Here is a 23,883-nt window from a genome sequence, read left to right on the forward strand (position 1 = left end):
CCTCCTGGAGGCAACTAGCTGTGCAAAAAAAAGACAGCCTGGCGGCCGGCTGTTGCAGTGTTGCCCTCTCAGGCAACACTGAGTGACTGACTGAGCCTCACCGTCTTATATAAAGTTCAGACGGAACTTTGCACGTGTCATAGTGGAGCCCTCAGGATTCCAGAGCCAGCTTTCTGACATCATAATGGGGCCTCAGAGATAAAAGCCTGGGCCCAGGCAGTGTTGGTCAGTGCTGCTCAGCAGGCAGCACTGGACTGGACTGGATTACAGCTGATACAAGGTGTGAAGGAACAAGGGGTGGCTGTGGGCATGCACTTGCTGCCGCTGCCAGTGTTTATCTGCATGGCAGCAGGGCATTTGGGCGTTGCCAGGAAGGCGTTTTTATGTAGATTCCTCCTCTTTCAGCACTGCATTGTGGTGCAAGCAAAAGAAGCAAATCCTGTCTGGCTTCCTCTCCGGCCTTTATTCACCTCCCGTGTAGCTGTGAGTGTGTGAGCCTGCAGGGCCCCATGGAATTGCCTAGAAGTAGGCTGAATCGCTGCAAGGGCTGAACAGCAGTATCGGGCAGGCTCGGGCAACGCGCGGCCCGTTCGGGTTATCGCTTCTCGGCCTTTTGGCTAAGATCAAGTGTAGTATCTGTTCTTATCAGTTTAATATCTGATACGTCCCCTATCTGGGGACCATATATTAAATGGATTTTTAGAACAGGGAGATGGAAATAGAGCTTGCTCTGTCCACTCCACGCATTGACCTGGTATTGCAGTATTTCCAGGACCGGTGCACCCTTTCCTTATGTGTTGACTAAAAGCAGATTCCAAAAGTGTTTTTTGTCTTTGCTATTGTTTCTGTCTTTCTGAAGGGATCTCCCCTTTTAATCCCATTATTTCAACACCTGTTGGACAATGCATGAGTGATAATGAGCTCATTGATTAAATGCAATTAATGAATAGATTGCCACCTCTTGTTGTGTGTCGTCTGTGTTTCTGTGTTTCCGGCATTTCACATTGGAACACCTCATTCACCTTCCTTGTCTTCTCTCCGCCCTCCCTTTTAGGTAAGTTAAAGAGCTGCACCTGAGCCAGCCACTGATTGATTGATTGATTGATTGATTGATTGATTGATTGATTGATTGATTGATTGATGCAGCACAACAGTCAAATAGTGGAGTGGAGTAGGGGAACAGCAAACAGCCAATAAAGCAGCCCGCCCGCTCGCCTGCCCGCCACAATGGACCTACCTGTGTACACTAGATGGATGTGATGGAATGTACTGTCGTCCCTACATTTCAAGAAGAAGTAAGAATTGCAGTTGCAACAAAGCCTTGCTTGCCTACAAAGAGAGCAGCAATTTGGATTTGTTACTATGTTACCTAGAAGAATAACAAACTGTGCAAGGATGGAGGTTGTAGGAGCAAGGAGAAGTTGTCTGTAAAGTTGGTGGATGCCTATTTTCCATTTTGCAGTCCCTTGTCTCCCTCTTGTGGCCTCCTGGAGGCAACTAGCTGTGCAAAAAAAAGACAGCCTGGCGGCCGGCTGTTGCAGTGTTGCCCTCTCAGGCAACACTGAGTGACTGACTGAGCCTCACCGTCTTATATAAAGTTCAGACGGAACTTTGCACGTGTCATAGTGGAGCCCTCAGGATTCCAGAGCCAGCTTTCTGACATCATAATGGGGCCTCAGAGATAAAAGCCTGGGCCCAGGCAGTGTTGGTCAGTGCTGCTCAGCAGGCAGCACTGGACTGGACTGGATTACAGCTGATACAAGGTGTGAAGGAACAAGGGGTGGCTGTGGGCATGCACTTGCTGCCGCTGCCAGTGTTTATCTGCATGGCAGCAGGGCATTTGGGCGTTGCCAGGAAGGCGTTTTTATGTAGATTCCTCCTCTTTCAGCACTGCATTGTGGTGCAAGCAAAAGAAGCAAATCCTGTCTGGCTTCCTCTCCGGCCTTTATTCACCTCCCGTGTAGCTGTGAGTGTGTGAGCCTGCAGGGCCCCATGGAATTGCCTAGAAGTAGGCTGAATCGCTGCAAGGGCTGAACAGCAGTATCGGGCAGGCTCGGGCAACGCGCGGCCCGTTCGGGTTATCGCTTCTCGGCCTTTTGGCTAAGATCAAGTGTAGTATCTGTTCTTATCAGTTTAATATCTGATACGTCCCCTATCTGGGGACCATATATTAAATGGATTTTTAGAACAGGGAGATGGAAATAGAGCTTGCTCTGTCCACTCCACGCATTGACCTGGTATTGCAGTATTTCCAGGACCGGTGCACCCTTTCCTTATGTGTTGACTAAAAGCAGATTCCAAAAGTGTTTTTTGTCTTTGCTATTGTTTCTGTCTTTCTGAAGGGATCTCCCCTTTTAATCCCATTATTTCAACACCTGTTGGACAATGCATGAGTGATAATGAGCTCATTGATTAAATGCAATTAATGAATAGATTGCCACCTCTTGTTGTGTGTCGTCTGTGTTTCTGTGTTTCCGGCATTTCACATTGGAACACCTCATTCACCTTCCTTGTCTTCTCTCCGCCCTCCCTTTTAGGTAAGTTAAAGAGCTGCACCTGAGCCAGCCACTGATTGATTGATTGATTGATTGATTGATTGATTGATTGATTGATTGATGCAGCACAACAGTCAAATAGTGGAGTGGAGTAGGGGAACAGCAAACAGCCAATAAAGCAGCCCGCCCGCTCGCCTGCCCGCCACAATGGACCTACCTGTGTACACTAGATGGATGTGATGGAATGTACTGTCGTCCCTACATTTCAAGAAGAAGTAAGAATTGCAGTTGCAACAAAGCCTTGCTTGCCTACAAAGAGAGCAGCAATTTGGATTTGTTACTATGTTACCTAGAAGAATAACAAACTGTGCAAGGATGGAGGTTGTAGGAGCAAGGAGAAGTTGTCTGTAAAGTTGGTGGATGCCTATTTTCCATTTTGCAGTCCCTTGTCTCCCTCTTGTGGCCTCCTGGAGGCAACTAGCTGTGCAAAAAAAAGACAGCCTGGCGGCCGGCTGTTGCAGTGTTGCCCTCTCAGGCAACACTGAGTGACTGACTGCGCCTCACCGTCTTATATAAAGTTCAGACGGAACTTTGCACGTGTCATAGTGGAGCCCTCAGGATTCCAGAGCCAGCTTTCTGACATCATAATGGGGCCTCAGAGATAAAAGCCTGGGCCCAGGCAGTGTTGGTCAGTGCTGCTCAGCAGGCAGCACTGGACTGGACTGGATTACAGCTGATACAAGGTGTGAAGGAACAAGGGGTGGCTGTGGGCATGCACTTGCTGCCGCTGCCAGTGTTTATCTGCATGGCAGCAGGGCATTTGGGCGTTGCCAGGAAGGCGTTTTTATGTAGATTCCTCCTCTTTCAGCACTGCATTGTGGTGCAAGCAAAAGAAGCAAATCCTGTCTGGCTTCCTCTCCGGCCTTTATTCACCTCCCGTGTAGCTGTGAGTGTGTGAGCCTGCAGGGCCCCATGGAATTGCCTAGAAGTAGGCTGAATCGCTGCAAGGGCTGAACAGCAGTATCGGGCAGGCTCGGGCAACGCGCGGCCCGTTCGGGTTATCGCTTCTCGGCCTTTTGGCTAAGATCAAGTGTAGTATCTGTTCTTATCAGTTTAATATCTGATACGTCCCCTATCTGGGGACCATATATTAAATGGATTTTTAGAACAGGGAGATGGAAATAGAGCTTGCTCTGTCCACTCCACGCATTGACCTGGTATTGCAGTATTTCCAGGACCGGTGCACCCTTTCCTTATGTGTTGACTAAAAGCAGATTCCAAAAGTGTTTTTTGTCTTTGCTATTGTTTCTGTCTTTCTGAAGGGATCTCCCCTTTTAATCCCATTATTTCAACACCTGTTGGACAATGCATGAGTGATAATGAGCTCATTGATTAAATGCAATTAATGAATAGATTGCCACCTCTTGTTGTGTGTCGTCTGTGTTTCTGTGTTTCCGGCATTTCACATTGGAACACCTCATTCACCTTCCTTGTCTTCTCTCCGCCCTCCCTTTTAGGTAAGTTAAAGAGCTGCACCTGAGCCAGCCACTGATTGATTGATTGATTGATTGATTGATTGATTGATTGATTGATTGATTGATTGATTGATGCAGCACAACAGTCAAATAGTGGAGTGGAGTAGGGGAACAGCAAACAGCCAATAAAGCAGCCCGCCCGCTCGCCTGCCCGCCACAATGGACCTACCTGTGTACACTAGATGGATGTGATGGAATGTACTGTCGTCCCTACATTTCAAGAAGAAGTAAGAATTGCAGTTGCAACAAAGCCTTGCTTGCCTACAAAGAGAGCAGCAATTTGGATTTGTTACTATGTTACCTAGAAGAATAACAAACTGTGCAAGGATGGAGGTTGTAGGAGCAAGGAGAAGTTGTCTGTAAAGTTGGTGGATGCCTATTTTCCATTTTGCAGTCCCTTGTCTCCCTCTTGTGGCCTCCTGGAGGCAACTAGCTGTGCAAAAAAAAGACAGCCTGGCGGCCGGCTGTTGCAGTGTTGCCCTCTCAGGCAACACTGAGTGACTGACTGAGCCTCACCGTCTTATATAAAGTTCAGACGGAACTTTGCACGTGTCATAGTGGAGCCCTCAGGATTCCAGAGCCAGCTTTCTGACATCATAATGGGGCCTCAGAGATAAAAGCCTGGGCCCAGGCAGTGTTGGTCAGTGCTGCTCAGCAGGCAGCACTGGACTGGACTGGATTACAGCTGATACAAGGTGTGAAGGAACAAGGGGTGGCTGTGGGCATGCACTTGCTGCCGCTGCCAGTGTTTATCTGCATGGCAGCAGGGCATTTGGGCGTTGCCAGGAAGGCGTTTTTATGTAGATTCCTCCTCTTTCAGCACTGCATTGTGGTGCAAGCAAAAGAAGCAAATCCTGTCTGGCTTCCTCTCCGGCCTTTACCCGTGTAGCTGTGAGTGTGTGAGCCTGCAGGGCCCCATGGAATTGCCTAGAAGTAGGCTGAATCGCTGCAAGGGCTGAACAGCAGTATCGGGCAGGCTCGGGCAACGCGCGGCCCGTTCGGGTTATCGCTTCTCGGCCTTTTGGCTAAGATCAAGTGTAGTATCTGTTCTTATCAGTTTAATATCTGATACGTCCCCTATCTGGGGACCATATATTAAATGGATTTTTAGAACAGGGAGATGGAAATAGAGCTTGCTCTGTCCACTCCACGCATTGACCTGGTATTGCAGTATTTCCAGGACCGGTGCACCCTTTCCTTATGTGTTGACTAAAAGCAGATTCCAAAAGTGTTTTTTGTCTTTGCTATTGTTTCTGTCTTTCTGAAGGGATCTCCCCTTTTAATCCCATTATTTCAACACCTGTTGGACAATGCATGAGTGATAATGAGCTCATTGATTAAATGCAATTAATGAATAGATTGCCACCTCTTGTTGTGTGTCGTCTGTGTTTCTGTGTTTCCGGCATTTCACATTGGAACACCTCATTCACCTTCCTTGTCTTCTCTCCGCCCTCCCTTTTAGGTAAGTTAAAGAGCTGCACCTGAGCCAGCCACTGATTGATTGATTGATTGATTGATTGATTGATTGATTGATTGATTGATTGATGCAGCACAACAGTCAAATAGTGGAGTGGAGTAGGGGAACAGCAAACAGCCAATAAAGCAGCCCGCCCGCTCGCCTGCCCGCCACAATGGACCTACCTGTGTACACTAGATGGATGTGATGGAATGTACTGTCGTCCCTAAATTTCAAGAAGAAGTAAGAATTGCAGTTGCAACAAAGCCTTGCTTGCCTACAAAGAGAGCAGCAATTTGGATTTGTTACTATGTTACCTAGAAGAATAACAAACTGTGCAAGGATGGAGGTTGTAGGAGCAAGGAGAAGTTGTCTGTAAAGTTGGTGGATGCCTATTTTCCATTTTGCAGTCCCTTGTCTCCCTCTTGTGGCCTCCTGGAGGCAACTAGCTGTGCAAAAAAAAAGACAGCCTGGCGGCCGGCTGTTGCAGTGTTGCCCTCTCAGGCAACACTGAGTGACTGACTGAGCCTCACCGTCTTATATAAAGTTCAGACGGAACTTTGCACGTGTCATAGTGGAGCCCTCAGGATTCCAGAGCCAGCTTTCTGACATCATAATGGGGCCTCAGAGATAAAAGCCTGGGCCCAGGCAGTGTTGGTCAGTGCTGCTCAGCAGGCAGCACTGGACTGGACTGGATTACAGCTGATACAAGGTGTGAAGGAACAAGGGGTGGCTGTGGGCATGCACTTGCTGCCGCTGCCAGTGTTTATCTGCATGGCAGCAGGGCATTTGGGCGTTGCCAGGAAGGCGTTTTTATGTAGATTCCTCCTCTTTCAGCACTGCATTGTGGTGCAAGCAAAAGAAGCAAATCCTGTCTGGCTTCCTCTCCGGCCTTTATTCACCTCCCGTGTAGCTGTGAGTGTGTGAGCCTGCAGGGCCCCATGGAATTGCCTAGAAGTAGGCTGAATCGCTGCAAGGGCTGAACAGCAGTATCGGGCAGGCTCGGGCAACGCGCGGCCCGTTCGGGTTATCGCTTCTCGGCCTTTTGGCTAAGATCAAGTGTAGTATCTGTTCTTATCAGTTTAATATCTGATACGTCCCCTATCTGGGGACCATATATTAAATGGATTTTTAGAACAGGGAGATGGAAATAGAGCTTGCTCTGTCCACTCCACGCATTGACCTGGTATTGCAGTATTTCCAGGACCGGTGCACCCTTTCCTTATGTGTTGACTAAAAGCAGATTCCAAAAGTGTTTTTTGTCTTTGCTATTGTTTCTGTCTTTCTGAAGGGATCTCCCCTTTTAATCCCATTATTTCAACACCTGTTGGACAATGCATGAGTGATAATGAGCTCATTGATTAAATGCAATTAATGAATAGATTGCCACCTCTTGTTGTGTGTCGTCTGTGTTTCTGTGTTTCCGGCATTTCACATTGGAACACCTCATTCACCTTCCTTGTCTTCTCTCCGCCCTCCCTTTTAGGTAAGTTAAAGAGCTGCACCTGAGCCAGCCACTGATTGATTGATTGATTGATTGATTGATTGATTGATTGATTGATTGATGCAGCACAACAGTCAAATAGTGGAGTGGAGTAGGGGAACAGCAAACAGCCAATAAAGCAGCCCGCCCGCTCGCCTGCCCGCCACAATGGACCTACCTGTGTACACTAGATGGATGTGATGGAATGTACTGTCGTCCCTACATTTCAAGAAGAAGTAAGAATTGCAGTTGCAACAAAGCCTTGCTTGCCTACAAAGAGAGCAGCAATTTGGATTTGTTACTATGTTACCTAGAAGAATAACAAACTGTGCAAGGATGGAGGTTGTAGGAGCAAGGAGAAGTTGTCTGTAAAGTTGGTGGATGCCTATTTTCCATTTTGCAGTCCCTTGTCTCCCTCTTGTGGCCTCCTGGAGGCAACTAGCTGTGCAAAAAAAAGACAGCCTGGCGGCCGGCTGTTGCAGTGTTGCCCTCTCAGGCAACACTGAGTGACTGACTGAGCCTCACCGTCTTATATAAAGTTCAGACGGAACTTTGCACGTGTCATAGTGGAGCCCTCAGGATTCCAGAGCCAGCTTTCTGACATCATAATGGGGCCTCAGAGATAAAAGCCTGGGCCCAGGCAGTGTTGGTCAGTGCTGCTCAGCAGGCAGCACTGGACTGGACTGGATTACAGCTGATACAAGGTGTGAAGGAACAAGGGGTGGCTGTGGGCATGCACTTGCTGCCGCTGCCAGTGTTTATCTGCATGGCAGCAGGGCATTTGGGCGTTGCCAGGAAGGCGTTTTTATGTAGATTCCTCCTCTTTCAGCACTGCATTGTGGTGCAAGCAAAAGAAGCAAATCCTGTCTGGCTTCCTCTCCGGCCTTTATTCACCTCCCGTGTAGCTGTGAGTGTGTGAGCCTGCAGGGCCCCATGGAATTGCCTAGAAGTAGGCTGAATCGCTGCAAGGGCTGAACAGCAGTATCGGGCAGGCTCGGGCAACGCGCGGCCCGTTCGGGTTATCGCTTCTCGGCCTTTTGGCTAAGATCAAGTGTAGTATCTGTTCTTATCAGTTTAATATCTGATACGTCCCCTATCTGGGGACCATATATTAAATGGATTTTTAGAACAGGGAGATGGAAATAGAGCTTGCTCTGTCCACTCCACGCATTGACCTGGTATTGCAGTATTTCCAGGACCGGTGCACCCTTTCCTTATGTGTTGACTAAAAGCAGATTCCAAAAGTGTTTTTTTGTCTTTGCTATTGTTTCTGTCTTTCTGAAGGGATCTCCCCTTTTAATCCCATTATTTCAACACCTGTTGGACAATGCATGAGTGATAATGAGCTCATTGATTAAATGCAATTAATGAATAGATTGCCACCTCTTGTTGTGTGTCGTCTGTGTTTCTGTGTTTCCGGCATTTCACATTGGAACACCTCATTCACCTTCCTTGTCTTCTCTCCGCCCTCCCTTTTAGGTAAGTTAAAGAGCTGCACCTGAGCCAGCCACTGATTGATTGATTGATTGATTGATTGATTGATTGATTGATTGATTGATTGATTGATTGATGCAGCACAACAGTCAAATAGTGGAGTGGAGTAGGGGAACAGCAAACAGCCAATAAAGCAGCCCGCCCGCTCGCCTGCCCGCCACAATGGACCTACCTGTGTACACTAGATGGATGTGATGGAATGTACTGTCGTCCCTACATTTCAAGAAGAAGTAAGAATTGCAGTTGCAACAAAGCCTTGCTTGCCTACAAAGAGAGCAGCAATTTGGATTTGTTACTATGTTACCTAGAAGAATAACAAACTGTGCAAGGATGGAGGTTGTAGGAGCAAGGAGAAGTTGTCTGTAAAGTTGGTGGATGCCTATTTTCCATTTTGCAGTCCCTTGTCTCCCTCTTGTGGCCTCCTGGAGGCAACTAGCTGTGCAAAAAAAAGACAGCCTGGCGGCCGGCTGTTGCAGTGTTGCCCTCTCAGGCAACACTGAGTGACTGACTGAGCCTCACCGTCTTATATAAAGTTCAGACGGAACTTTGCACGTGTCATAGTGGAGCCCTCAGGATTCCAGAGCCAGCTTTCTGACATCATAATGGGGCCTCAGAGATAAAAGCCTGGGCCCAGGCAGTGTTGGTCAGTGCTGCTCAGCAGGCAGCACTGGACTGGACTGGATTACAGCTGATACAAGGTGTGAAGGAACAAGGGGTGGCTGTGGGCATGCACTTGCTGCCGCTGCCAGTGTTTATCTGCATGGCAGCAGGGCATTTGGGCGTTGCCAGGAAGGCGTTTTTATGTAGATTCCTCCTCTTTCAGCACTGCATTGTGGTGCAAGCAAAAGAAGCAAATCCTGTCTGGCTTCCTCTCCGGCCTTTATTCACCTCCCGTGTAGCTGTGAGTGTGTGAGCCTGCAGGGCCCCATGGAATTGCCTAGAAGTAGGCTGAATCGCTGCAAGGGCTGAACAGCAGTATCGGGCAGGCTCGGGCAACGCGCGGCCCGTTCGGGTTATCGCTTCTCGGCCTTTTGGCTAAGATCAAGTGTAGTATCTGTTCTTATCAGTTTAATATCTGATACGTCCCCTATCTGGGGACCATATATTAAATGGATTTTTAGAACAGGGAGATGGAAATAGAGCTTGCTCTGTCCACTCCACGCATTGACCTGGTATTGCAGTATTTCCAGGACCGGTGCACCCTTTCCTTATGTGTTGACTAAAAGCAGATTCCAAAAGTGTTTTTTGTCTTTGCTATTGTTTCTGTCTTTCTGAAGGGATCTCCCCTTTTAATCCCATTATTTCAACACCTGTTGGACAATGCATGAGTGATAATGAGCTCATTGATTAAATGCAATTAATGAATAGATTGCCACCTCTTGTTGTGTGTCGTCTGTGTTTCTGTGTTTCCGGCATTTCACATTGGAACACCTCATTCACCTTCCTTGTCTTCTCTCCGCCCTCCCTTTTAGGTAAGTTAAAGAGCTGCACCTGAGCCAGCCACTGATTGATTGATTGATTGATTGATTGATTGATTGATTGATTGATTGATTGATGCAGCACAACAGTCAAATAGTGGAGTGGAGTAGGGGAACAGCAAACAGCCAATAAAGCAGCCCGCCCGCTCGCCTGCCCGCCACAATGGACCTACCTGTGTACACTAGATGGATGTGATGGAATGTACTGTCGTCCCTACATTTCAAGAAGAAGTAAGAATTGCAGTTGCAACAAAGCCTTGCTTGCCTACAAAGAGAGCAGCAATTTGGATTTGTTACTATGTTACCTAGAAGAATAACAAACTGTGCAAGGATGGAGGTTGTAGGAGCAAGGAGAAGTTGTCTGTAAAGTTGGTGGATGCCTATTTTCCATTTTGCAGTCCCTTGTCTCCCTCTTGTGGCCTCCTGGAGGCAACTAGCTGTGCAAAAAAAAGACAGCCTGGCGGCCGGCTGTTGCAGTGTTGCCCTCTCAGGCAACACTGAGTGACTGACTGAGCCTCACCGTCTTATATAAAGTTCAGACGGAACTTTGCACGTGTCATAGTGGAGCCCTCAGGATTCCAGAGCCAGCTTTCTGACATCATAATGGGGCCTCAGAGATAAAAGCCTGGGCCCAGGCAGTGTTGGTCAGTGCTGCTCAGCAGGCAGCACTGGACTGGACTGGATTACAGCTGATACAAGGTGTGAAGGAACAAGGGGTGGCTGTGGGCATGCACTTGCTGCCGCTGCCAGTGTTTATCTGCATGGCAGCAGGGCATTTGGGCGTTGCCAGGAAGGCGTTTTTATGTAGATTCCTCCTCTTTCAGCACTGCATTGTGGTGCAAGCAAAAGAAGCAAATCCTGTCTGGCTTCCTCTCCGGCCTTTATTCACCTCCCGTGTAGCTGTGAGTGTGTGAGCCTGCAGGGCCCCATGGAATTGCCTAGAAGTAGGCTGAATCGCTGCAAGGGCTGAACAGCAGTATCGGGCAGGCTCGGGCAACGCGCGGCCCGTTCGGGTTATCGCTTCTCGGCCTTTTGGCTAAGATCAAGTGTAGTATCTGTTCTTATCAGTTTAATATCTGATACGTCCCCTATCTGGGGACCATATATTAAATGGATTTTTAGAACAGGGAGATGGAAATAGAGCTTGCTCTGTCCACTCCACGCATTGACCTGGTATTGCAGTATTTCCAGGACCGGTGCACCCTTTCCTTATGTGTTGACTAAAAGCAGATTCCAAAAGTGTTTTTTGTCTTTGCTATTGTTTCTGTCTTTCTGAAGGGATCTCCCCTTTTAATCCCATTATTTCAACACCTGTTGGACAATGCATGAGTGATAATGAGCTCATTGATTAAATGCAATTAATGAATAGATTGCCACCTCTTGTTGTGTGTCGTCTGTGTTTCTGTGTTTCCGGCATTTCACATTGGAACACCTCATTCACCTTCCTTGTCTTCTCTCCGCCCTCCCTTTTAGGTAAGTTAAAGAGCTGCACCTGAGCCAGCCACTGATTGATTGATTGATTGATTGATTGATTGATTGATTGATTGATTGATTGATGCAGCACAACAGTCAAATAGTGGAGTGGAGTAGGGGAACAGCAAACAGCCAATAAAGCAGCCCGCCCGCTCGCCTGCCCGCCACAATGGACCTACCTGTGTACACTAGATGGATGTGATGGAATGTACTGTCGTCCCTACATTTCAAGAAGAAGTAAGAATTGCAGTTGCAACAAAGCCTTGCTTGCCTACAAAGAGAGCAGCAATTTGGATTTGTTACTATGTTACCTAGAAGAATAACAAACTGTGCAAGGATGGAGGTTGTAGGAGCAAGGAGAAGTTGTCTGTAAAGTTGGTGGATGCCTATTTTCCATTTTGCAGTCCCTTGTCTCCCTCTTGTGGCCTCCTGGAGGCAACTAGCTGTGCAAAAAAAAGACAGCCTGGCGGCCGGCTGTTGCAGTGTTGCCCTCTCAGGCAACACTGAGTGACTGACTGAGCCTCACCGTCTTATATAAAGTTCAGACGGAACTTTGCACGTGTCATAGTGGAGCCCTCAGGATTCCAGAGCCAGCTTTCTGACATCATAATGGGGCCTCAGAGATAAAAGCCTGGGCCCAGGCAGTGTTGGTCAGTGCTGCTCAGCAGGCAGCACTGGACTGGACTGGATTACAGCTGATACAAGGTGTGAAGGAACAAGGGGTGGCTGTGGGCATGCACTTGCTGCCGCTGCCAGTGTTTATCTGCATGGCAGCAGGGCATTTGGGCGTTGCCAGGAAGGCGTTTTTATGTAGATTCCTCCTCTTTCAGCACTGCATTGTGGTGCAAGCAAAAGAAGCAAATCCTGTCTGGCTTCCTCTCCGGCCTTTATTCACCTCCCGTGTAGCTGTGAGTGTGTGAGCCTGCAGGGCCCCATGGAATTGCCTAGAAGTAGGCTGAATCGCTGCAAGGGCTGAACAGCAGTATCGGGCAGGCTCGGGCAACGCGCGGCCCGTTCGGGTTATCGCTTCTCGGCCTTTTGGCTAAGATCAAGTGTAGTATCTGTTCTTATCAGTTTAATATCTGATACGTCCCCTATCTGGGGACCATATATTAAATGGATTTTTAGAACAGGGAGATGGAAATAGAGCTTGCTCTGTCCACTCCACGCATTGACCTGGTATTGCAGTATTTCCAGGACCGGTGCACCCTTTCCTTATGTGTTGACTAAAAGCAGATTCCAAAAGTGTTTTTTGTCTTTGCTATTGTTTCTGTCTTTCTGAAGGGATCTCCCCTTTTAATCCCATTATTTCAACACCTGTTGGACAATGCATGAGTGATAATGAGCTCATTGATTAAATGCAATTAATGAATAGATTGCCACCTCTTGTTGTGTGTCGTCTGTGTTTCTGTGTTTCCGGCATTTCACATTGGAACACCTCATTCACCTTCCTTGTCTTCTCTCCGCCCTCCCTTTTAGGTAAGTTAAAGAGCTGCACCTGAGCCAGCCACTGATTGATTGATTGATTGATTGATTGATTGATTGATTGATTGATGCAGCACAACAGTCAAATAGTGGAGTGGAGTAGGGGAACAGCAAACAGCCAATAAAGCAGCCCGCCCGCTCGCCTGCCCGCCACAATGGACCTACCTGTGTACACTAGATGGATGTGATGGAATGTACTGTCGTCCCTACATTTCAAGAAGAAGTAAGAATTGCAGTTGCAACAAAGCCTTGCTTGCCTACAAAGAGAGCAGCAATTTGGATTTGTTACTATGTTACCTAGAAGAATAACAAACTGTGCAAGGATGGAGGTTGTAGGAGCAAGGAGAAGTTGTCTGTAAAGTTGGTGGATGCCTATTTTCCATTTTGCAGTCCCTTGTCTCCCTCTTGTGGCCTCCTGGAGGCAACTAGCTGTGCAAAAAAAAGACAGCCTGGCGGCCGGCTGTTGCAGTGTTGCCCTCTCAGGCAACACTGAGTGACTGACTGAGCCTCACCGTCTTATATAAAGTTCAGACGGAACTTTGCACGTGTCATAGTGGAGCCCTCAGGATTCCAGAGCCAGCTTTCTGACATCATAATGGGGCCTCAGAGATAAAAGCCTGGGCCCAGGCAGTGTTGGTCAGTGCTGCTCAGCAGGCAGCACTGGACTGGACTGGATTACAGCTGATACAAGGTGTGAAGGAACAAGGGGTGGCTGTGGGCATGCACTTGCTGCCGCTGCCAGTGTTTATCTGCATGGCAGCAGGGCATTTGGGCGTTGCCAGGAAGGCGTTTTTATGTAGATTCCTCCTCTTTCAGCACTGCATTGTGGTGCAAGCAAAAGAAGCAAATCCTGTCTGGCTTCCTCTCCGGCCTTTATTCACCTCCCGTGTAGCTGTGAGTGTGTGAGCCTGCAGGGCCCCATGGAATTGCCTAGAAGTAGGCTGAATCGCTGCAAGGGCTGAACAGCAGTATCGGGCAGGCTCGGGCAACGCGCGGCCCGTTCGGGTTATCGCTTCTCGGCCTTTTGGCTAAGATCAAGTGTAGTATCTGTTCTTATCAGTTTAATATCTGATACGTCCCCTATCTGGGGACCATATATTAAATGGATTTTTAGAACAGGGAGATGGAAATAGAGCTTGCTCTGTCCACTCCACGCATTGACCTGGTATTGCAGTATTTCCAGGACCGGTGCACCCTTTCCTTATGTGTTGACTAAAAGCAGATTCCAAAAGTGTTTTTTGTCTTTGCTATTGTTTCTGTCTTTCTGAAGGGATCTACCCTTTTAATCCCATTATTTCAACACCTGTTGGACAATGCATGAGTGATAATGAGCTCATTGATTAAATGCAATTAATGAATAGATTGCCACCTCTTGTTGTGTGTCGTCTGTGTTTCTGTGTTTCCGGCATTTCACATTGGAACACCTCATTCACCTTCCTTGTCTTCTCTCCGCCCTCCCTTTTAGGTAAGTTAAAGAGCTGCACCTGAGCCAGCCACTGATTGATTGATTGATTGATTGATTGATTGATTGATTGATTGATTGATGCAGCACAACAGTCAAATAGTGGAGTGGAGTAGGGGAACAGCAAACAGCCAATAAAGCAGCCCGCCCGCTCGCCTGCCCGCCACAATGGACCTACCTGTGTACACTAGATGGATGTGATGGAATGTACTGTCGTCCCTACATTTCAAGAAGAAGTAAGAATTGCAGTTGCAACAAAGCCTTGCTTGCCTACAAAGAGAGCAGCAATTTGGATTTGTTACTATGTTACCTAGAAGAATAACAAACTGTGCAAGGATGGAGGTTGTAGGAGCAAGGAGAAGTTGTCTGTAAAGTTGGTGGATGCCTATTTTCCATTTTGCAGTCCCTTGTCTCCCTCTTGTGGCCTCCTGGAGGCAACTAGCTGTGCAAAAAAAAGACAGCCTGGCGGCCGGCTGTTGCAGTGTTGCCCTCTCAGGCAACACTGAGTGACTGACTGAGCCTCACCGTCTTATATAAAGTTCAGACGGAACTTTGCACGTGTCATAGTGGAGCCCTCAGGATTCCAGAGCCAGCTTTCTGACATCATAATGGGGCCTCAGAGATAAAAGCCTGGGCCCAGGCAGTGTTGGTCAGTGCTGCTCAGCAGGCAGCACTGGACTGGACTGGATTACAGCTGATACAAGGTGTGAAGGAACAAGGGGTGGCTGTGGGCATGCACTTGCTGCCGCTGCCAGTGTTTATCTGCATGGCAGCAGGGCATTTGGGCGTTGCCAGGAAGGCGTTTTTATGTAGATTCCTCCTCTTTCAGCACTGCATTGTGGTGCAAGCAAAAGAAGCAAATCCTGTCTGGCTTCCTCTCCGGCCTTTATTCACCTCCCGTGTAGCTGTGAGTGTGTGAGCCTGCAGGGCCCCATGGAATTGCCTAGAAGTAGGCTGAATCGCTGCAAGGGCTGAACAGCAGTATCGGGCAGGCTCGGGCAACGCGCGGCCCGTTCGGGTTATCGCTTCTCGGCCTTTTGGCTAAGATCAAGTGTAGTATCTGTTCTTATCAGTTTAATATCTGATACGTCCCCTATCTGGGGACCATATATTAAATGGATTTTTAGAACAGGGAGATGGAAATAGAGCTTGCTCTGTCCACTCCACGCATTGACCTGGTATTGCAGTATTTCCAGGACCGGTGCACCCTTTCCTTATGTGTTGACTAAAAGCAGATTCCAAAAGTGTTTTTTGTCTTTGCTATTGTTTCTGTCTTTCTGAAGGGATCTCCCCTTTTAATCCCATTATTTCAACACCTGTTGGACAATGCATGAGTGATAATGAGCTCATTGATTAAATGCAATTAATGAATAGATTGCCACCTCTTGTTGTGTGTCGTCTGTGTTTCTGTGTTTCCGGCATTTCACATTGGAACACCTCATTCACCTTCCTTGTCTTCTCTCCGCCCTCCCTTTTAGGTAAGTTAAAGAGCTGCACCTGAGCCAGCCACTGATTGATTGATTGATTGATTGATTGATTGATTGATTGATTGATTGATTGATTGATTGATTGATTGATGCAGCACAACAGTCAAATAGTGGAGTGGAGTAGGGGAACAGCAAACAGCCAATAAAGCAGCCCGCCCGCTCGCCTGCCCGCCACAATGGACCTACCTGTGTACACTAGATGGATGTGATGGAATGTACTGTCGTCCCTACATTTCAAGAAGAAGTAAGAATTGCAGTTGCAACAAAGCCTTGCTTGCCTACAAAGAGAGCAGCAATTTGGATTTGTTACTATGTTACCTAGAAGAATAACAAACTGTGCAAGGATGGAGGTTGTAGGAGCAAGGAGAAGTTGTCTGTAAAGTTGGTGGATGCCTATTTTCCATTTTGCAGTCCCTTGTCTCCCTCTTGTGGCCTCCTGGAGGCAACTAGCTGTGCAAAAAAAAGACAGCCTGGCGGCCGGCTGTTGCAGTGTTGCCCTCTCAGGCAACACTGAGTGACTGACTGAGCCTCACCGTCTTATATAAAGTTCAGACGGAACTTTGCACGTGTCATAGTGGAGCCCTCAGGATTCCAGAGCCAGCTTTCTGACATCATAATGGGGCCTCAGAGATAAAAGCCTGGGCCCAGGCAGTGTTGGTCAGTGCTGCTCAGCAGGCAGCACTGGACTGGACTGGATTACAGCTGATACAAGGTGTGAAGGAACAAGGGGTGGCTGTGGGCATGCACTTGCTGCCGCTGCCAGTGTTTATCTGCATGGCAGCAGGGCATTTGGGCGTTGCCAGGAAGGCGTTTTTATGTCGATTCCTCCTCTTTCAGCACTGCATTGTGGTGCAAGCAAAAGAAGCAAATCCTGTCTGGCTTCCTCTCCGGCCTTTATTCACCTCCCGTGTAGCTGTGAGTGTGTGAGCCTGCAGGGCCCCATGGAATTGCCTAGAAGTAGGCTGAATCGCTGCAAGGGCTGAACAGCAGTATCGGGCAGGCTCGGGCAACGCGCGGCCCGTTCGGGTTATCGCTTCTCGGCCTTTTGGCTAAGATCAAGTGTAGTATCTGTTCTTATCAGTTTAATATCTGATACGTCCCCTATCTGGGGACCATATATTAAATGGATTTTTAGAACAGGGAGATGGAAATAGAGCTTGCTCTGTCCACTCCACGCATTGACCTGGTATTGCAGTATTTCCAGGACCGGTGCACCCTTTCCTTATGTGTTGACTAAAAGCAGATTCCAAAAGTGTTTTTTGTCTTTGCTATTGTTTCTGTCTTTCTGAAGGGATCTCCCCTTTTAATCCCATTATTTCAACACCTGTTGGACAATGCATGAGTGATAATGAGCTCATTGATTAAATGCAATTAATGAATAGATTGCCACCTCTTGTTGTGTGTCGTCTGTGTTTCTGTGTTTCCGGCATTTCACATTGGAACACCTCATTCACCTTCCTTGTCTTCTCTCCGCCCTCCCTTTTAGGTAAGTTAAAGAGCTGCACCTGAGCCAGCCACTGATTGATTGATTGATTGATTGATTGATTGATTGATTGATTGATGCAGCACAACAGTCAAATAGTGGAGTGGAGTAGGGGAACAGCAAACAGCCAATAAAGCAGCCCGCCCGCTCGCCTGCCCGCCACAATGGACCTACCTGTGTACACTAGATGGATGTGATGGAATGTACTGTCGTCCCTACATTTCAAGAAGAAGTAAGAATTGCAGTTGCAACAAAGCCTTGCTTGCCTACAAAGAGAGCAGCAATTTGGATTTGTTACTATGTTACCTAGAAGAATAACAAACTGTGCAAGGATGGAGGTTGTAGGAGCAAGGAGAAGTTGTCTGTAAAGTTGGTGGATGCCTATTTTCCATTTTGCAGTCCCTCGTCTCCCTCTTGTGGCCTCCTGGAGGCAACTAGCTGTGCAAAAAAAAGACAGCCTGGCGGCCGGCTGTTGCAGTGTTGCCCTCTCAGGCAACACTGAGTGACTGACTGAGCCTCACCGTCTTATATAAAGTTCAGACGGAACTTTGCACGTGTCATAGTGGAGCCCTCAGGATTCCAGAGCCAGCTTTCTGACATCATAATGGGGCCTCAGAGATAAAAGCCTGGGCCCAGGCAGTGTTGGTCAGTGCTGCTCAGCAGGCAGCACTGGACTGGACTGGATTACAGCTGATACAAGGTGTGAAGGAACAAGGGGTGGCTGTGGGCATGCACTTGCTGCCGCTGCCAGTGTTTATCTGCATGGCAGCAGGGCATTTGGGCGTTGCCAGGAAGGCGTTTTTATGTAGATTCCTCCTCTTTCAGCACTGCATTGTGGTGCAAGCAAAAGAAGCAAATCCTGTCTGGCTTCCTCTCCGGCCTTTATTCACCTCCCGTGTAGCTGTGAGTGTGTGAGCCTGCAGGGCCCCATGGAATTGCCTAGAAGTAGGCTGAATCGCTGCAAGGGCTGAACAGCAGTATCGGGCAGGCTCGGGCAACGCGCGGCCCGTTCGGGTTATCGCTTCTCGGCCTTTTGGCTAAGATCAAGTGTAGTATCTGTTCTTATCAGTTTAATATCTGATACGTCCCCTATCTGGGGACCATATATTAAATGGATTTTTAGAACAGGGAGATGGAAATAGAGCTTGCTCTGTCCACTCCACGCATTGACCTGGTATTGCAGTATTTCCAGGACCGGTGCACCCTTTCCTTATGTGTTGACTAAAAGCAGATTCCAAAAGTGTTTTTTGTCTTTGCTATTGTTTCTGTCTTTCTGAAGGGATCTCCCCTTTTAATCCCATTATTTCAACACCTGTTGGACAATGCATGAGTGATAATGAGCTCATTGATTAAATGCAATTAATGAATAGATTGCCACCTCTTGTTGTGTGTCGTCTGTGTTTCTGTGTTTCCGGCATTTCACATTGGAACACCTCATTCACCTTCCTTGTCTTCTCTCCGCCCTCCCTTTTAGGTAAGTTAAAGAGCTGCACCTGAGCCAGCCACTGATTGATTGATTGATTGATTGATTGATTGATTGATTGATTGATTGATTGATTGATTGATTGATTGATGCAGCACAACAGTCAAATAGTGGAGTGGAGTAGGGGAACAGCAAACAGCCAATAAAGCAGCCCGCCCGCTCGCCTGCCCGCCACAATGGACCTACCTGTGTACACTAGATGGATGTGATGGAATGTACTGTCGTCCCTACATTTCAAGAAGAAGTAAGAATTGCAGTTGCAACAAAGCCTTGCTTGCCTACAAAGAGAGCAGCAATTTGGATTTGTTACTATGTTACCTAGAAGAATAACAAACTGTGCAAGGATGGAGGTTGTAGGAGCAAGGAGAAGTTGTCTGTAAAGTTGGTGGATGCCTATTTTCCATTTTGCAGTCCCTTGTCTCCCTCTTGTGGCCTCCTGGAGGCAACTAGCTGTGCAAAAAAAAGACAGCCTGGCGGCCGGCTGTTGCAGTGTTGCCCTCTCAGGCAACACTGAGTGACTGACTGAGCCTCACCGTCTTATATAAAGTTCAGACGGAACTTTGCACGTGTCATAGTGGAGCCCTCAGGATTCCAGAGCCAGCTTTCTGACATCATAATGGGGCCTCAGAGATAAAAGCCTGGGCCCAGGCAGTGTTGGTCAGTGCTGCTCAGCAGGCAGCACTGGACTGGACTGGATTACAGCTGATACAAGGTGTGAAGGAACAAGGGGTGGCTGTGGGCATGCACTTGCTGCCGCTGCCAGTGTTTATCTGCATGGCAGCAGGGCATTTGGGCGTTGCCAGGAAGGCGTTTTTATGTAGATTCCTCCTCTTTCAGCACTGCATTGTGGTGCAAGCAAAAGAAGCAAATCCTGTCTGGCTTCCTCTCCGGCCTTTATTCACCTCCCGTGTAGCTGTGAGTGTGTGAGCCTGCAGGGCCCCATGGAATTGCCTAGAAGTAGGCTGAATCGCTGCAAGGGCTGAACAGCAGTATCGGGCAGGCTCGGGCAACGCGCGGCCCGTTCGGGTTATCGCTTCTCGGCCTTTTGGCTAAGATCAAGTGTAGTATCTGTTCTTATCAGTTTAATATCTGATACGTCCCCTATCTGGGGACCATATATTAAATGGATTTTTAGAACAGGGAGATGGAAATAGAGCTTGCTCTGTCCACTCCACGCATTGACCTGGTATTGCAGTATTTCCAGGACCGGTGCACCCTTTCCTTATGTGTTGACTAAAAGCAGATTCCAAAAGTGTTTTTTGTCTTTGCTATTGTTTCTGTCTTTCTGAAGGGATCTCCCCTTTTAATCCCATTATTTCAACACCTGTTGGACAATGCATGAGTGATAATGAGCTCATTGATTAAATGCAATTAATGAATAGATTGCCACCTCTTGTTGTGTGTCGTCTGTGTTTCTGTGTTTCCGGCATTTCACATTGGAACACCTCATTCACCTTCCTTGTCTTCTCTCCGCCCTCCCTTTTAGGTAAGTTAAAGAGCTGCACCTGAGCCAGCCACTGATTGATTGATTGATTGATTGATTGATTGATTGATTGATTGATGCAGCACAACAGTCAAATAGTGGAGTGGAGTAGGGGAACAGCAAACAGCCAATAAAGCAGCCCGCCCGCTCGCCTGCCCGCCACAATGGACCTACCTGTGTACACTAGATGGATGTGATGGAATGTACTGTCGTCCCTACATTTCAAGAAGAAGTAAGAATTGCAGTTGCAACAAAGCCTTGCTTGCCTACAAAGAGAGCAGCAATTTGGATTTGTTACTATGTTACCTAGAAGAATAACAAACTGTGCAAGGATGGAGGTTGTAGGAGCAAGGAGAAGTTGTCTGTAAAGTTGGTGGATGCCTATTTTCCATTTTGCAGTCCCTTGTCTCCCTCTTGTGGCCTCCTGGAGGCAACTAGCTGTGCAAAAAAAAGACAGCCTGGCGGCCGGCTGTTGCAGTGTTGCCCTCTCAGGCAACACTGAGTGACTGACTGAGCCTCACCGTCTTATATAAAGTTCAGACGGAACTTTGCACGTGTCATAGTGGAGCCCTCAGGATTCCAGAGCCAGCTTTCTGACATCATAATGGGGCCTCAGAGATAAAAGCCTGGGCCCAGGCAGTGTTGGTCAGTGCTGCTCAGCAGGCAGCACTGGACTGGACTGGATTACAGCTGATACAAGGTGTGAAGGAACAAGGGGTGGCTGTGGGCATGCACTTGCTGCCGCTGCCAGTGTTTATCTGCATGGCAGCAGGGCATTTGGGCGTTGCCAGGAAGGCGTTTTTATGTAGATTCCTCCTCTTTCAGCACTGCATTGTGGTGCAAGCAAAAGAAGCAAATCCTGTCTGGCTTCCTCTCCGGCCTTTATTCACCTCCCGTGTAGCTGTGAGTGTGTGAGCCTGCAGGGCCCCATGGAATTGCCTAGAAGTAGGCTGAATCGCTGCAAGGGCTGAACAGCAGTATCGGGCAGGCTCGGGCAACGCGCGGCCCGTTCGGGTTATCGCTTCTCGGCCTTTTGGCTAAGATCAAGTGTAGTATCTGTTCTTATCAGTTTAATATCTGATACGTCCCCTATCTGGGGACCATATATTAAATGGATTTTTAGAACAGGGAGATGGAAATAGAGCTTGCTCTGTCCACTCCACGCATTGACCTGGTATTGCAGTATTTCCAGGACCGGTGCACCCTTTCCTTATGTGTTGACTAAAAGCAGATTCCAAAAGTGTTTTTTGTCTTTGCTATTGTTTCTGTCTTTCTGAAGGGATCTCCCCTTTTAATCCCATTATTTCAACACCTGTTGGACAATGCATGAGTGATAATGAGCTCATTGATTAAATGCAATTAATGAATAGATTGCCACCTCTTGTTGTGTGTCGTCTGTGTTTCTGTGTTTCCGGCATTTCACATTGGAACACCTCATTCACCTTCCTTGTCTTCTCTCCGCCCTCCCTTTTAGGTAAGTTAAAGAGCTGCACCTGAGCCAGCCACTGATTGATTGATTGATTGATTGATTGATTGATTGATTGATTGATTGATTGATTGATGCAGCACAACAGTCAAATAGTGGAGTGGAGTAGGGGAACAGCAAACAGCCAATAAAGCAGCCCGCCCGCTCGCCTGCCCGCCACAATGGACCTACCTGTGTACACTAGATGGATGTGATGGAATGTACTGTCGTCCCTACATTTCAAGAAGAAGTAAGAATTGCAGTTGCAACAAAGCCTTGCTTGCCTACAAAGAGAGCAGCAATTTGGATTTGTTACTATGTTACCTAGAAGAATAACAAACTGTGCAAGGATGGAGGTTGTAGGAGCAAGGAGAAGTTGTCTGTAAAGTTGGTGGATGCCTATTTTCCATTTTGCAGTCCCTTGTCTCCCTCTTGTGGCCTCCTGGAGGCAACTAGCTGTGCAAAAAAAAGACAGCCTGGCGGCCGGCTGTTGCAGTGTTGCCCTCTCAGGCAACACTGAGTGACTGACTGAGCCTCACCGTCTTATATAAAGTTCAGACGGAACTTTGCACGTGTCATAGTGGAGCCCTCAGGATTCCAGAGCCAGCTTTCTGACATCATAATGGGGCCTCAGAGATAAAAGCCTGGGCCCAGGCAGTGTTGGTCAGTGCTGCTCAGCAGGCAGCACTGGACTGGACTGGATTACAGCTGATACAAGGTGTGAAGGAACAAGGGGTGGCTGTGGGCATGCACTTGCTGCCGCTGCCAGTGTTTATCTGCATGGCAGCAGGGCATTTGGGCGTTGCCAGGAAGGCGTTTTTATGTAGATTCCTCCTCTTTCAGCACTGCATTGTGGTGCAAGCAAAAGAAGCAAATCCTGTCTGGCTTCCTCTCCGGCCTTTATTCACCTCCCGTGTAGCTGTGAGTGTGTGAGCCTGCAGGGCCCCATGGAATTGCCTAGAAGTAGGCTGAATCGCTGCAAGGGCTGAACAGCAGTATCGGGCAGGCTCGGGCAACGCGCGGCCCGTTCGGGTTATCGCTTCTCGGCCTTTTGGCTAAGATCAAGTGTAGTATCTGTTCTTATCAGTTTAATATCTGATACGTCCCCTATCTGGGGACCATATATTAAATGGATTTTTAGAACAGGGAGATGGAAATAGAGCTTGCTCTGTCCACTCCACGCATTGACCTGGTATTGCAGTATTTCCAGGACCGGTGCACCCTTTCCTTATGTGTTGACTAAAAGCAGATTCCAAAAGTGTTTTTTGTCTTTGCTATTGTTTCTGTCTTTCTGAAGGGATCTCCCCTTTTAATCCCATTATTTCAACACCTGTTGGACAATGCATGAGTGATAATGAGCTCATTGATTAAATGCAATTAATGAATAGATTGCCACCTCTTGTTGTGTGTCGTCTGTGTTTCTGTGTTTCCGGCATTTCACATTGGAACACCTCATTCACCTTCCTTGTCTTCTCTCCGCCCTCCCTTTTAGGTAAGTTAAAGAGCTGCACCTGAGCCAGCCACTGATTGATTGATTGATTGATTGATTGATTGATTGATTGATTGATTGATTGATTGATGCAGCACAACAGTCAAATAGTGGAGTGGAGTAGGGGAACAGCAAACAGCCAATAAAGCAGCCCGCCCGCTCGCCTGCCCGCCACAATGGACCTACCTGTGTACACTAGATGGATGTGATGGAATGTACTGTCGTCCCTACATTTCAAGAAGAAGTAAGAATTGCAGTTGCAACAAAGCCTTGCTTGCCTACAAAGAGAGCAGCAATTTGGATTTGTTACTATGTTACCTAGAAGAATAACAAACTGTGCAAGGATGGAGGTTGGCAAGGATGGAGGTTGTAGGAGCAAGGAGAAGTTGTCTGTAAAGTTGGTGGATGCCTATTTTCCATTTTGCAGTCCCTTGTCTCCCTCTTGTGGCCTCCTGGAGGCAACTAGCTGTGCAAAAAAAAGACAGCCTGGCGGCCGGCTGTTGCAGTGTTGCCCTCTCAGGCAACACTGAGTGACTGACTGAGCCTCACCGTCTTATATAAAGTTCAGACGGAACTTTGCACGTGTCATAGTGGAGCCCTCAGGATTCCAGAGCCAGCTTTCTGACATCATA

At 47.8% G+C, this 23,883-nt stretch overlaps 16 non-coding genes across 16 annotated transcripts; all 16 read left to right on the forward strand.

Annotated features, from left to right (window-relative positions):
- The first annotated feature begins 597 nt into the window (after positions 1–597).
- On the forward strand, positions 598–788 carry LOC142693958 (U2 spliceosomal RNA). Its single transcript, XR_012862243.1, has one exon. It is a non-coding gene; the product is annotated as a U2 spliceosomal RNA (small nuclear RNA).
- A 1,292-nt stretch (positions 789–2,080) lies between these two features.
- On the forward strand, positions 2,081–2,271 carry LOC142693959 (U2 spliceosomal RNA). Its single transcript, XR_012862244.1, has one exon. It is a non-coding gene; the product is annotated as a U2 spliceosomal RNA (small nuclear RNA).
- Positions 2,272–3,555: 1,284 nt separating this feature from the next.
- On the forward strand, positions 3,556–3,746 carry LOC142693960 (U2 spliceosomal RNA). The gene has a single exon (XR_012862245.1). It is a non-coding gene; the product is annotated as a U2 spliceosomal RNA (small nuclear RNA).
- Positions 3,747–5,035: 1,289 nt separating this feature from the next.
- On the forward strand, positions 5,036–5,226 carry LOC142693961 (U2 spliceosomal RNA). Its single transcript, XR_012862246.1, has one exon. It is a non-coding gene; the product is annotated as a U2 spliceosomal RNA (small nuclear RNA).
- A 1,289-nt stretch (positions 5,227–6,515) lies between these two features.
- Positions 6,516–6,706, forward strand: LOC142693962 (U2 spliceosomal RNA). The gene has a single exon (XR_012862247.1). It is a non-coding gene; the product is annotated as a U2 spliceosomal RNA (small nuclear RNA).
- A 1,284-nt stretch (positions 6,707–7,990) lies between these two features.
- LOC142693964 (U2 spliceosomal RNA) lies at positions 7,991–8,181 on the forward strand. Its single transcript, XR_012862249.1, has one exon. It is a non-coding gene; the product is annotated as a U2 spliceosomal RNA (small nuclear RNA).
- A 1,297-nt stretch (positions 8,182–9,478) lies between these two features.
- On the forward strand, positions 9,479–9,669 carry LOC142693966 (U2 spliceosomal RNA). The gene has a single exon (XR_012862250.1). It is a non-coding gene; the product is annotated as a U2 spliceosomal RNA (small nuclear RNA).
- Positions 9,670–10,957: 1,288 nt separating this feature from the next.
- Positions 10,958–11,148, forward strand: LOC142693967 (U2 spliceosomal RNA). Its single transcript, XR_012862251.1, has one exon. It is a non-coding gene; the product is annotated as a U2 spliceosomal RNA (small nuclear RNA).
- Positions 11,149–12,436: 1,288 nt separating this feature from the next.
- Positions 12,437–12,627, forward strand: LOC142693968 (U2 spliceosomal RNA). Its single transcript, XR_012862252.1, has one exon. It is a non-coding gene; the product is annotated as a U2 spliceosomal RNA (small nuclear RNA).
- A 1,280-nt stretch (positions 12,628–13,907) lies between these two features.
- On the forward strand, positions 13,908–14,098 carry LOC142693969 (U2 spliceosomal RNA). Its single transcript, XR_012862253.1, has one exon. It is a non-coding gene; the product is annotated as a U2 spliceosomal RNA (small nuclear RNA).
- A 1,284-nt stretch (positions 14,099–15,382) lies between these two features.
- Positions 15,383–15,573, forward strand: LOC142693971 (U2 spliceosomal RNA). Its single transcript, XR_012862255.1, has one exon. It is a non-coding gene; the product is annotated as a U2 spliceosomal RNA (small nuclear RNA).
- Positions 15,574–16,877: 1,304 nt separating this feature from the next.
- Positions 16,878–17,068, forward strand: LOC142693972 (U2 spliceosomal RNA). The gene has a single exon (XR_012862256.1). It is a non-coding gene; the product is annotated as a U2 spliceosomal RNA (small nuclear RNA).
- Positions 17,069–18,348: 1,280 nt separating this feature from the next.
- LOC142693973 (U2 spliceosomal RNA) lies at positions 18,349–18,539 on the forward strand. The gene has a single exon (XR_012862257.1). It is a non-coding gene; the product is annotated as a U2 spliceosomal RNA (small nuclear RNA).
- A 1,304-nt stretch (positions 18,540–19,843) lies between these two features.
- LOC142693974 (U2 spliceosomal RNA) lies at positions 19,844–20,034 on the forward strand. The gene has a single exon (XR_012862258.1). It is a non-coding gene; the product is annotated as a U2 spliceosomal RNA (small nuclear RNA).
- Positions 20,035–21,314: 1,280 nt separating this feature from the next.
- LOC142693975 (U2 spliceosomal RNA) lies at positions 21,315–21,505 on the forward strand. Its single transcript, XR_012862259.1, has one exon. It is a non-coding gene; the product is annotated as a U2 spliceosomal RNA (small nuclear RNA).
- A 1,292-nt stretch (positions 21,506–22,797) lies between these two features.
- LOC142693977 (U2 spliceosomal RNA) lies at positions 22,798–22,988 on the forward strand. The gene has a single exon (XR_012862260.1). It is a non-coding gene; the product is annotated as a U2 spliceosomal RNA (small nuclear RNA).
- The last annotated feature ends 895 nt before the right edge of the window (positions 22,989–23,883 follow it).

Source organism: Rhinoderma darwinii (genome assembly GCF_050947455.1).
Source record: "Rhinoderma darwinii isolate aRhiDar2 chromosome 5 unlocalized genomic scaffold, aRhiDar2.hap1 SUPER_5_unloc_45, whole genome shotgun sequence".
Taxonomy (NCBI): Eukaryota; Metazoa; Chordata; class Amphibia; order Anura; family Rhinodermatidae; genus Rhinoderma; species Rhinoderma darwinii.